General features: G+C 38.0%; 1 pseudogene; it reads right to left on the bottom strand.

Moving 5' to 3' along the window:
- Positions 1 to 5117: 5117 nt before the first annotated feature.
- Positions 5118 to 5774, bottom strand: LOC122102631 (annotated as a pseudogene).
- Between the last annotated feature and the right edge of the window lie 7774 nt (positions 5775 to 13548).

The raw sequence follows: 13548 nt of genomic DNA, 5'->3' as shown, positions 1-13548 counted from the left end.
AAGAGGGAGAGTTTTATTTCTTCTTTCCCTATTTGGATCCCCTTTATGTTCGCATCTTGTCTTATTGCTGTAGCTAGGCATTCTAATACTAGATTGAAGAGAAGTGGAGAGAGTGGACATCCTTGTCTTGTTCTTGAGTTAAGAGGAAATGGCTTTAATTTTTCACCATTAATTATAATGGTGGCTGTAGGTTTGTCATAAACAGCCTTTATTGTATTGAGGAATGTTCCATGGATTCCTAATTTTTCCAGAACCTTCATCATAAAGGGGTGTTGCATCTTGTCGAATGCTTTTACTTCATATATTGAAATAACCATGTGGTTCTTATTCTTGCTCCTGTTGATGTGATGAATAATATTAATTGATTTGCATATATTGTACCAGTTTGCACCCTGAAATGAATCCTGTTTGATCGTGTTGTATGATTTTTTGGGTGAATTGTTGAAGTAGATTGGCCAAAATTTTGTTGAGAAGTTTTGCATCAATGTTCATCAAAGAAATGGGTCTATAGTTCTCTTTCTTTGATGAGTCCCTGCCTGATTTTGGGATGAGGGTTATGATGGCTTCATAGAATGTTTTCGGTAGTGAACTTTTTCTTTCAATTTCATTGAAGAGTTGGAGGAGTATTGGTGTGAGCTCTGCTTTGAAGGCCTTGTAAAATTCCGCTGTAAAACCATCTGGTCTTGGACTTTCTTAGCTGGGAGATCTCTTATTGCTCTTTGTATTTCAATGCTTGATATGGGCCTGTTAAGATGGTTTAACTCATCTTGGTTTAGTTTTGGCATGTCAATATTTGCTAGGATAAGGTGCATTTCTGCCAGGTTCTCAAACTTATTAGCATAAAGTTTTGAGAAGTATTCCCTTATAATGTTCTGAATCTTGGTTGATTCTTAAGGTGATGTTTCCATTCTCATCTCTGAGTTTATTTACTTGGGTGTGATCTCTTCTTTTTCTCCTGAGATTTCCTAAAAGTCTGTCAATTTTTTAAATTTTCTTGAATAACCATCTCTTTGTTTTGTTGATTGTTTCTATAGTTGTTTTGGATTCTAATTCATTTAATTCTGATTTAATTTTAATTATTTCTCTCTGTCTATTGTATTGGGCCTTATCTTGCTGCTCTTTTTCAAGGAGGTTTAGATGTGTCATTAAATTGTTGGTTTCAGATCTCTCCTATTTGTTGATATAGGAGCTTAGAGCTATAAACTTGCCTCTGAGTACTGCCTTGGCTGTGTCCCAGAGGAGCTGGTAATTTGTGTGCTCATTTTTGTTGAATAGCATGAACATTTGAATTCCCTTTCTAATCTCAATGACCCACTCGTGATTCAGCAGTGTGTTGTTCAGTCTCCATGTGTTACCAGACTTTCTTTGGTGGCTTTTGGTGTTGAGTTCTAATTTTATTCCCTTGTGGTCTGAGAGAATGCAAGATATAACTTCAATGTTTCTGAATTTAGACAATTTTGCTTTGTGGCCTAAAATGTGGTCTGTTTTAGAAAATGTTCCATGTGCTACTGAGAAAAACGTGTATTCTGATGCTGCTGGGTGAAATGTTCGATAGATGTCTGTAAAATCTAGTTGATCTATGCAGCTGTTTAGATCTGCGGTTTCTCTGTTGAGTTTTTGCCGAGTTGATCTATCTAGTGGGGAGAGTGGTGTGTTAAAATCTCCAACAATTAATGTCTTTGGATCTATGTGGGATTTGAGGGAAAGTAGTGTTTCTTGGATAAATTTGAGTGTTCCATTGTTTGGCGAATAGATATTTAGAATTGTATTCTCCTGAAGGAGAGATCCGTTAATTAGTATGTAGCGACCTTCTTTATCTCTTCTCACGAATTTTAATTTGAAGTCAAATTCATCTGATATTAGGATTGCAACTCCCTCCTGTTTATGGGGGCCGTTTGCATGGTAGATATTGCTCCAGCCTTTAACATTGAAAATGTGTTTGTTTTTATGGGCAGGAGATGTGACTCCTGAAGGCAGCAGATAGATGGATCTTGTTTTTTAATCCAATTAGACAGTCTGTGTCTCTTAATTGGAGAGTTAAGTCCGTTAATGTTAAGAGATAGGACTGAGAGGTAATTGGGATTTCCTGCCATGTTATCCACCTTCTTGGGGGCTGCAAAAACTGGGTCGCATCTGTGGCGGCTGCTGGCAAGAGCTCAGATCTCTCTATTTGCCTTGATTTTCCTTAGCTAGCCTAACTCTCTGTCCTGTGATGGCACACTTGGTGTGATTCTCTGGCTTAGGGCTGTTCACTGGAACTCTAAAACTGCTTTCTATGGGAGAGCTTGTTTAGCCTCCAGCTTCTCCTCTGCCATCTTCCCCGCCACCTCCTTGGCTTAACTTGTTCAATAGCAGCATTTTCTCTTTATATCTATATAATTTTCAAGTAACAAATTTTGAGAATTTTTAGTTTTCAGTTTTTCATATCTCCTTTCTATCCCTCCCTTTCTCTCATCCTATCCTTTTCTTCTCTCAAGATCATCTATAAACTTACATAATTTTTAAGTGTTTCATTTTTTAAATTTAAATTTTTGTTTTTTCCATTTTTTCTTGTTTTTTTTTTTTTTAATTGTGAGAATGCATACAGAGGAGTTAAAATTACATGGGCAAGGTAACGAATACCTTTCTTATCAAGAATTGTTGCCTCCTCTTTGTTTCCCCTTCTATCCCTTGCCATACTCCACCATCCTCCTACCTGAACTTCCCCCCACCACCCACCAACGTTGTAAAGTTCTTTTGTTGACATAATGACTTGTACATCTCTTTGTTGCAATGGGTCCACCTGTATCCCTAGTTAAATGATTTTTTTTCCCTTCCCCTCCACAAATCATACCAACATCAAATACAGTGAAAGCACGGGTTATACCGTAGGGAAGGGACATACAAAGAAACATAGAAATCATCTTATAAATATGATAGAAACAATTGCATGAAAGGAAAAAAAAACTTTTGAATACTTATATTGGGGTTCATTCCACTAACGTTAATTTATCTGATCTTTTCTGCTTGACTCAGACATATACTAGTTGTTGCAAATAAGGGAGACCATGGGACCTATTTTACTTTGGGCCTGGCTTACTTCACTTAATATAATTTTTTCCAAGTCTTTCCCTTTCTGAACAAATGGGGCAATGTCCTTCTTTCTGATGGAGGCATAGAATTCCATTGTGTATATATACCACATTTTCTTTATCCATTTATCTACTGAGGGACATCTGGGTTGGTTCCCTATTTTAGCTATGGTAAATAATGCTGCAATAAACATAGTCGTGCTGATAGCTATAGTGTAGTCTTGGGGTTTTATTGTGGTCTTGTGTTTTTCGTGTCTCCTTTCTATTCCTCCCTTCTTCTCATCCTATCCTTTTCTTCTCTCAATATCATCTATAAACTTACATAATTTTTAAGTATTTATCTTTTTTTTCTCATGGCACTAACATTTAATGAGAAGACAAATTTTAGAGTAGATAAAATTGAAGGTGCATGCATCATTGTTGTTGATTTGAAACCATGCATATCCTTCCTCATAAAATGTCTCAAATGCATTTAAAAACAACACACGCAAAACCAAGCAATTATAAGTCCTTCGAAGCATGTAACTGTGATTAGCTGCTATTCTCAGCAATATAAAAATACTTCCACCACAATTTCATTCCAGTCTGTAAAGTAATTCAAAACAAACAAGTTGGAGACATCGCTCAAATGGCAGAAGCAACAAATACAGATGCTTTGTATCAAGGAAATGAATCCACTGAAGAAATGAACCCATCTGAGGAGAGGTCCTCTGGGGCCTGGCACTGGTGTAACGCTGAGGCCCCCTTCTGGGAAGAGACGTATACTGCACCTGGGGTAGCTCTGCCAAATGTCAGGACACTTCTTGCACCCAGTAACACTGAAAGTTTTGTTGTGGATATTCTTTCCTGTGCAGTTTCAAATTTTAGGTATTAAATTTAACAGTTATAACCTGTATTTTCAAATGAGGAACAGCTGATTTCGGATTAAATGTATCGTGCTACTTAATTTTGCAACTGGCATTCACACCAGTGGGCATTCTTCTTCACCTTGTTCCTTTTTAATTTCGCTGTAACTTTTTGCTTTGACAGTGCCTTGTTGAACTCCCTCTGCCTTCCAAGTGATGGGGTTACAGATGTGTATCACTATGCCCAACTGTTGTTGGAACTCTTCACCCTCCAGTATATAACTACGTTTTTTTCATCCATCCTTGTGAGAATATAATCTTGCTCAGGCAGAAGACCCTGTTTTGGTTCAGGGAACCAAAGAACTGTCTTATTTATGTTATTGTCCTTTAATGCTTTGCCCCTTAAAAACAGAAATATCTTAAGATTCTATTATAGCAACATGGTACAATTTTTAAATGACCCTTAGGCACTTGTTTAAAAACATTTTTTCTATGTATTTAATAAAATCAATAGATTTCACAATCACATGTATACAGTGTATACAAATAATATACAATGTAGAAAAAAGCCAGACTTGCCCAGCACTGGTGGCTAACACCTGTAATCCTAGCGACTAAAAAATGCTGAGATCTGAGGGTCACAGTTTGAAGCCAGGCTGGGGGGAAAAGTCCGTGAGACTCATCTGCAATTAACCAACATAAAGCTAGGACTGGAGGTGTGACTCAAGTTTGAGCAAAAAAGCCAGAGAGTAACAACATGTTGAGTTCAAGCCCTAAAGCCAACACACACACAAACACACTCACACTCACGCAGCCAATACACTGGGAGACCACAACAGCTATAAAGAAGGAAAATCCAACTCCACCTCCAAAAAGCCAGTTGTAAAGGACACACGTGACCATGGCTTTCTATTCCAAATGAGTGCAGGTGATGGGGTGTGGATGGACACTGAAATCCCAGCCTGCACTCAGCTGGAATGGATTGAAGCTGTGGCTTAAAGACATGTACTGTTTGCTAATTCCTAAAACCTCAAACTTTAGTTTTTCCCCCCTTCATAAAAATGTTCTTTCAGCTGTGGAGAAGCTAATAGTTGTTTACAATTGTCAGCCTTTTAAAAAGCACTAATTTGTTCCCTTAAGAGTGCAAATGTTATTCTCCGTCTTCCCGGAGAATAACAAACAACACATAATATGTGCTCCCTCCATGCCAGCAGCTTTTCAGGCTGGGGATTCCATCCAGGTCACCATGGGGCTTTCGTCTTTCATTACAAGTTCAGGATTTCTGAAATTCCTTCTTCCGAACTTTTGATTTTGGTGCATTAGGATTTTCTTGCTTGTAGAAGGCCTTTAACAGTTCCACAGCTTCCTCAGCCCGATATCCAGGGATGCGCTGAAATGGTTTTCCCGTATTTGGTAAGTCAGCAGAGGCAACATTTAGAACGGAGCCACAGCCACCAAATCGTTCATTCTGACAGCCTTAGACGACCAGCGGGATTTTCATCAGGCCGAGAGCAGCTGCACACATAATGCAGGGTTCCACAGTGACATACAACACGGTACGTTCAAACACAGCAGAAGGACTCTGGCCATTTCGTTGACACCAATCTAGGACTTGATCAATGGCCACCATTTCTGCATGTCGAGTAGCATTTTTGGTTTGATTCACTTCATTTCTTCCCTTCCCCACGATTTCATTGTTGTAGACCATAAGACAGCCAACAGGGACTTCGGTATTTTCAAGGGCGTCTTTGGCCATGCGCATCGCTTCCTCCATCCACCGTGCCGTCTCCAGGGCCAAAGACACGGCGGTCGAGACTGCCGGGGCTGGCATGGACGCGGCCAACGCCTCCGCCTCCATCCAGCCGGGTTAACGCACAGCTCTGACCCGCGGGCCTTCCGGGCCGGGAACCAAATATTTATCTTTTTAAATTTAAATTTTTGTTTTTCTATATTTTCTGGTTTTTTTTTTCTTAATGTCTCTCCTATCATTCTGTCCAATCCATTTCCCTCTCTGAGATTAGGCCTTGGTTAAATTCACTCTCATCTTACCTCGCCACCACCCTATAATTCTATTTTTCCCCACATTTCTCCCTACATCTAATAATTTCTGGTTTGCCAATTTTTTTCTTTGCTATTCTTAGCCCATTAATCCATAGTTGTTTGATGTTGAATAGATTGTATCTGTTGAACTAGATTGTGTCTATAGCCTTTTGACTGTGCAACTACCAAACTTTGGTTGATGCTTGCCTTAAAATTATGTTCTAGCACAAAATTAGTGTTACTTTCATACTAAATGAGCAGAAAAAGCCAGAAAAACAGAAGAAAAATGGGAAGCCCAGGTATCTGGACTCCCACTCATGATAAACAGTTGACAGAATAGTTAGTGAATAATCCAGAGGACAGTTCCCAAAAATCTGTAAAAACAATACTGGTAAAAATGGTGAATGAAAAGATTGAAAACCTGCAAAGGACTCAGTGTGAGCATGATAGGGAGAGAGAGAGGCAAACCAAAGATTAATACTGGAATCTCGTGAGAGTGCAGAAACTACTCAAAGATTGGTACAGGAAATGCGTGAGCAGATTTAGAACAGTCAAAGAGCAATACAGGAATTGCATAAGCAGGCTGACAACAATCAAAGAGAAACACAGCAATTGCATGAGGAGGAGGATAACAGAAAAAGAGAAACACAGGTATTGTGTAAGCAGGTTGAGAACAGTCAAAGAGAACTTCAGGAATTGCATGAACATGAGGAAGCTAATCAAAGAGAAATACAGCAATTGTGAGAGCAGAATGAGAATACACAAAGATCAAGAGAGACATTAATGGAATCCATAAAGAGACAGCTGAAAGAATTCAGGGAGACCACAAATGGAATCCTGAATAGAGCCTGGCAGAGGGAATGGGCAACAAAGGAAACCATAAACAATCAACTAAGTCATTTGAGAATAAATACTGAACACCAAATTAAGGAAGTATAGAAGTTCATAAAAGATCTAAAAGAAAGCTCTAACAAAGAATTTGAAGCCATTAAAGCCGACCAACTAGAAGGAAAAGAAATTAAAAACAAAGTAGAAAGTCATGACAGTAGGTTAAACCATGCAGAAGATAGAATCTTGGAGATTAAAGACAGCCTTGATATTATAGAGAAATAACATACTACTATCCAAGACAAATCCAAGGAATATGGGATAGATCTATTCAACATTTGGAAGACACCATCAGTAGGTCTAATATGAGGATAATGTTTGTAAAGGAGCACCTAGAAACAGAAGTTAATGGTCGAGAACATTTGTTTTACAGGATCCTAGCAGAGAACTTCCCAAACATGCAAAAAGTTAGGATTATTCAGATAGAAGAAGCTTTTAGAACCCAAAATATACCAGACCAGAACAGGACATGGCAATGTCGCATTATAATCTGCACAGTATCAATTCAGACCAAGGAAAAGATCCATAAAACTGTCAAGTAGAAAAGATCAATCACCTATAAGAGGAAATCAATTAGAGTCCCCTCAGATTTGTCAGCAGAGAGAATTAAAGCAAGAAGAGCCTGGAATGATGTATGCCATGCCCTAAAGACAAACAACTATCAATCAAGAATACTCTACCCAGCTACACTCTCCTTCATAATCGAAGGTCAAAGAAAAACCTTCCATACCAAAGACAATCTGATACAATATATCTCCCAAGAAGTAGCCCTACAAATGCTACTTAAACATGTCCTACAAATAGAAAACCAACAAGATCACAATAAAGGCCAAGAAACAGCACCCAAACTGAGAATCCAAGAACCATAGGAAGAACCCAGTTGCCGCAGCCCCCAGAAGGTGGATAACATGGCAGGAACTCCCAAACACCTCTCAGTCCTAACTCTCAACATTAATGGACTTAACTCTCCAATTAAGCCACTTAAAAAGGCTAGTTGGATTAAAAAGCAAGATCCTTTTATCTGCTGCCTTCAGGAGTCACACCTTTCCCATGAAAACAAACACATTTTGAAAGTGAAAGCTGTAACAAATCTGCCAAGCAAATAGCCCCCATAAACAAGTGAGCGCTTCTATCCTAATATCAGATAAAATATACTTCAAATTAAAATTAGTGAAAACAGATAAAGAATGTCGTTTTATACTAATTAAGGGATTTCCCATTCAGGAGGATATTACAAATCTAAATATTTATTCTCCAAACAAAAGACCACCCAGATTTATCCAAGAAACACTACTTTCCCTCAAAGCTCACATAGATCCAAAGACATTAATTGTAGGGGTCTTTAACACACCACTATCCACACTAGATAGATTAACTCGGCAAAAACTCAACAGAGAAACTGCAGATCTAAACACCTGCATAGATCAATTAAATTTAACAGATATCTACCAAATATTTCATGCAGTAGCATCAGATACATGTTTTCCTCATCAGCTCACAGAAAATTTTACAAAATATACACCATTTGAGGTCACAAATCAAACTTGTCCAAATTCAGAAACATTATAGTTTTAAATTGCCTTCTCTCAGACCACAAGGGAATAAAATTAGAACTCAACACCAAAATGCACCAAAAAGTCCTGTGACAAATAGAGGCTGAACAACACACTGTTGAAAGACCAGTGGGTCATGGAAGAGCATAGAAAGGAAATTCAAATATTCATGATATTCACCAAAAATGAGGGGCTGGGAAGGTGGCTCAGTGGTAGAGCGCTTGCCTTGCATGCATGAGGCCCTGGGTTCGATTCCCCAGCACCACATAAGCAAAAAGTAAAAAAAGCCAGAATTGGGGCTATGGCTCAAGTGGTAGATCGCTAGCCTTGAGCTGAAGAGCTGAGGGACAGCGCCCAGACCCAGAGTTCAGGCCCCACGACCGGACACAAAAAAAGCCAAAAAAACAAAAAATAAAAATGAACACACAAATTACTTGCTCCTCTTGGACACGGCAAAGACAGTATTCAGAGTGTTTTATAGCTCTTAATTACTAAATCAATAAATTGGAGAGATCTGGAACCAACAATTTAGTGAGATATCTGAACCTCCTTGAAAAAGAGCAACAAGATAAATCCCAATTCAGTAGATGGAAAGAAATAATTAAAATTACATCAGAAATAAACGAATTAGAATCCAAAATAAAAACATAGAAAGAATCAACAAAACAAGAGTTTGTTCTCCAAAAAATTAACAAAGTTTATAGATTCTTAGCAAATCTTATCAAAAAAACAAGAGAACACACCCAAATAAATAAACTCAGAGATGAGAATGGAAACAGCATCCCAGAGAAAACCAAGATTCAGAAGATTAAAAGGAATACTTCTCAAACCTTTATGCTAATAAGTTTGAGAACTTGGCAGAAATAGATCTTTTCCTAGCAATTATTGACATGCCAAACATCAAACAAGATGAATTAAACCATTTTAACTGGCCCATATTAAGCATTGAAATAGAAACAGCAATGAGACCTCCCATCTCAGAAAAGCCCAGGACCAGATGGATTTACAGCAGAATTCTACATGGCCTTCAAAGCAGAGCTCACATCAACATTCCTCCAACTCTTCAATGAAATTGTAAGAGAAAGTTCACTACAAAAATCATTCTTTGAAGCCATCATAGCCCTCATCCAAAAACCAGGCAGGGACTCATCATAGAAAGAGAACTATGGACTCATTTCTTTGATGACCATTGATGCAAAACTTCTCAACAAAATTTTGAGCAGTTGACATAAAAAATTCATCCAAAATATCATACACCACGATCAAACAGGATTCATTTCAGGGATGCAAATATTTATCAATATACACAAGTCAATTAATATAACTCATTACATCAACAAATGGCAAGGATAACCACATAGTTATTTCAATAGATGCAGAATAAGCATTTGACAAATCCAACAAATCCTTTATGATGAAGGTTCTGGAAAAATTAGGAATCCAGGGAACATCCCTCAATACAATAAAGGCTGTATATGACAAACCTACAGCCAGCATTATAATTAATGGTGAAAAACTAAAGTCATTTCCTCTTAACTCAGGAACATTACAAGGATGTCCACTCACTACACTTCTCTTAAATTTAGTATTAGAATGTCTATCTACAACAATAAGACATGATGCAAACATAAAAGGGAGAGGCTGGAAAGGTGGCTTTGTGGTACAGTGATTGCCTAACATTCTTGAGGCCCTGTGTTTGATTCCTCAGCACCACATAGGCAAAAAGAAAAAAGCTGGCAGTGGCACAATGGCTCAAGTGGTAGAGGGCTAGCCTTGAGCTGAAGAGCTGAGGGACAGTTCCCAGGCCTATTGTTCAGGCTGTATGACTGGACCCCCCACAAAAAAAACATAAAAGAGATCCAAATGGGGAAAGATGAAGTAAAATTCTCCCTCTTTGCAGACCACATGATTTTCTATTTAAAGAATCCCATGACTCCACTCCCAAATTACTGAAGCTGATTCAAAACTGTTGCAAAGCAGCAAGATATAAAATTAACCCTCAATAATCAATGGCTTTTCTGTATGACCACAATGAGGAAAGCGTTGGTGAAATCATGAAGGCAACTCCATTCATAATAGCGCCACCAAAAATACATTATCTAGGAATTAACCGAAGAAGTGAAGTACCTCTATTATGAAAATTTAAAAACCTGAAAAAGGAAATCAAAACAGAACTTAGAAAGTGGATAAACCTCCCATGCTTCTGGACTGGATGGATCACAATCGTGAAAACGGCAATACATCCCAAGGTGATCTACAAATTCTATGCAATACTAATCAATATTCCAACCTCATTTTTCAAGGAAATAGAAGAGGCAATCCAAAAATTCATATGAAACAGTAAAAGACAACAAATAGCGAAAATGATCCTTAGCAGAAAGAACAGTGCTGGAGTAATATCAATACCAAAATTCCAACTCAACTACAATGCCATAGTAATCAAAACAGCTTGGGACTGGCAAATGAAAAGACCTCAGGACCAATGGAATAGAATTTAAAACCCAGAAATGAACACACAGATCTATAGCCCCCTAATGTTCGATAAGGGAGTTAAAAAAAATAGAATGGAAGAAAGACAACCTCTTCAGTAAATGGCGCTGGCAAAATTGGTTAATCACTTGTAGTAAACTAAAGCTAGATCCTTATATATCACCCTGCACCAGAATCAACTCCAAATGGATCAAAAACCACGGAGTCAAAGCAGACAGCCTGAAAACATTACCGGGTAGAATAGGAGATACCCTAAGTCTCCTTGGCACAGGCCGAAAAATTTTCTTAATAGAGACCCAGAAACACAACAAATTAAAGAAAGGTTGGACAAATGGGATTGTGCCACGCCTACTCCAGTGGAATCTGCTTAGCATGGGAAACCATCTTTCAGACCTGAGAAAGGGGCTTCAGAGACCTATCTCTGAATATTGGGACTTCACCGAAGTCTATCTCAGAGAATGGGTCTTTACAGAGACCTATCTCCTAGACAAGTTATAAGTAATTATAAAAGTATTGGGGGTTTCACGAAGTCACTTCAGCAGAAAGAATTGTTTGTAAGGGACTTACAAGAAGCTGTAGGCTCAGCTAGAGCAGAAAGAATGTATGGCAATTGCTGAGATAACTATTTAGGAGAAAGAATTTCCTGCTACTCTCTTTTATTTACTAAGAGACTTGCTAGATCTAGGTCTCCTTGAGGTTTACTATTAAAGAAGAAACAGGAAAGATCTTATGGGAAAGTTAAGGCCTCTATAAAGATAGGTAATGGTTAATTGGTGACAAACATCGTAATCATTGTATTTCTTAGAGATAAGCCGGAAACAAGTGCCTATCAGGTGACCAGCTGGTGACCACCCAAAAATGAAGCCATGCAGCAAGATTGTGTAGCCTTTTGCCCTTTCTCATGGAGACTTTTGCTATAAAAGTTTGTTATCCTCTGCATTAAATCACACTCAGCATCCACTCCTATTGTGTGTGAGTTGTCTGTTTGCCATCTCCCCATCCCCTAGGTGTCCTCCGTCGTCCCGACAGAGCCCGGTCCGCGGCAGGATTGCATGAAATTGCACAGCTTCTGCATGGCAAAGGACATAGCTAGGAACATCAATAGAAAGCCCATGGATTGGGAGATGATCTTCACTAGCCATACAACGGACAAAATATACCTGGAACTCAAAAAAATTAAATCCCACAAAAACAAATCCTCAAAGAAACAACTGCCCAATAAATAATGAACTAAGGTCTTAAAGAGAAACTTCTCTGAAGAGGAAAGAAGGATGGCCAATAGACACATGACGAAACGTTCAACCTCCCTAGCCATAAAAAAATGCAAATCAAAACAACATTGAAATACCACCTCATCTGAGTTAGAATGGTTATAATCATGAATTCTAATAACAACAGATGCTCGAGGGGATGTGGGCAGTAGGGAACCTTACTGCATTGTTGGTGGAAGTGTAAACTTGTTCAACCACTTTGGAAAGCAGTATGGAGTTTTCTCAAATGACTCCACATATAACTCCCCTATGTCCCAGCAATCCCACTTTTGGGCATTTACCCAAATGATCACAAACAAAGGTATCAGCACAATTATGTTTATTGCAGCATTATTTACCAAAGCTAAGATATGGAACCAACCCATATGCCCCTCAGTATATGAATGGATGAAGAAAATATCGTATATATACACAATGGAATTTTATGCCTCTATCAGAAAGAATGACATTGCCCCATTTGTTAAGAAATGGAAAGACTTGGAAAAAGTTATATTTAGTGAAGTAAGCCAAGCCCAAAGAAAGATAGGTCTCATGGTTTCCCTTATTTGCAATAACTAATGTACTTCTGAGACAAGCAGAAACGGTCAGATAAATTGATGTTACACAAAATGAAACCCAAAATAAGGATTTAAATGTTTTTTTTTTCTTTCTTGCAATTGTTTCTAACATATGTATAAGATGATTCCTTTGTTGCTTTGTATGTCCTTCCCTCAGGATACAACCCCTGCTTTCACTGTATTTGATGTTGTTTTAATTGTGATGTGGAGAGAAAAAATAGATTGTTTAAATATGGATACAGGTGGACCCATTGCAACAATGAGATGACAAGACTTTATGTAGAAAAACGAAATGTACAACTTGGCTGGAGGGGAATATGGGAAGGGATGGGAAGGAGAAACAAGAGGAGGCAACAACGTTTGATAAGAAATTTACTCATTCCCTTGTCCATGTAATTGTAACCATTCTGTAAGGTATTTTCACAATTGAGATAAAAAAGAGGCAAAAAATCACCTCTACGGTTTTCTATGAAAATACAGCATAATACAATCTGTTCCTCAAGGAAATTAAACAGTAACTGGCAATATTGTCAATTTCATAAATGATATAAGAAGACTGAAGAACAAATTTCAAATCAAACTGGGTGATATAAAATTTACTTTGCCCCTGTAAACAACCTTTCAATTCTATCTATATCTTGTTCCCAAAATGGTTCATATTTTATTCTAATCATATTTTTAATTAACTTTAATTAGTTGAATGGGATTTGCTATTTGATAAAGCAGTTTATGAATAGTGTTTAGTGAGGTTTTTTTTTTTCTTTTTCTCTCCTGAGGTTTGATCTCTTATTCTGAGTGCTGTCCCTGAGCTCTTTTGGATGAATGCTTGAACT

This window comes from Dipodomys spectabilis, unplaced genomic scaffold (assembly GCF_019054845.1).
Source record: "Dipodomys spectabilis isolate Male_0828 unplaced genomic scaffold, ASM1905484v1 ptg000816l, whole genome shotgun sequence".
In the NCBI taxonomy this organism is placed as follows: Eukaryota; Metazoa; Chordata; class Mammalia; order Rodentia; family Heteromyidae; genus Dipodomys; species Dipodomys spectabilis.
This window is presented reverse-complemented; position numbering and strand designations above follow the sequence as displayed.